General features: G+C 37.9%; 1 protein-coding gene across 1 annotated transcript in view; it reads left to right on the top strand.

Moving 5' to 3' along the window:
• Window positions 1-290, top strand: part of LOC119587816 (histone acetyltransferase KAT6A-like) — a gene marked incomplete at its 5' end in the record, with an annotated part of 75,251 nt that overhangs the window by 64,095 nt on the left and 10,866 nt on the right.

Here is a 290-nt window from a genome sequence, read left to right as displayed (position 1 = left end):
AACCCCTTGTTCGCGGGTGGCATCTGCTTTGATGCCATGGTAGTGAAGCGCCGATGCCACGTGTGACAATCCTACAGATGCGTCCCATACAGATATACCCATTTGGTGGACCACATGGCCTTTGAAAAAGCCCGCGCACATGGGGTTAAGCATAATTATTGATGAATGTTAATACTTGAATAATAAAACAAGATTTGACTTTCTTTTGATTTTTTTAAGCATAAATATTGATAGGTATTAATACTCAAATAATAAAACAAGATCTGACTTTCGTCATATTGATTTGCTTA

This window comes from Penaeus monodon, chromosome 23 (assembly GCF_015228065.2).
Source record: "Penaeus monodon isolate SGIC_2016 chromosome 23, NSTDA_Pmon_1, whole genome shotgun sequence".
NCBI classification, from domain to species: domain Eukaryota; kingdom Metazoa; phylum Arthropoda; class Malacostraca; order Decapoda; family Penaeidae; genus Penaeus; species Penaeus monodon.
This window is presented reverse-complemented; position numbering and strand designations above follow the sequence as displayed.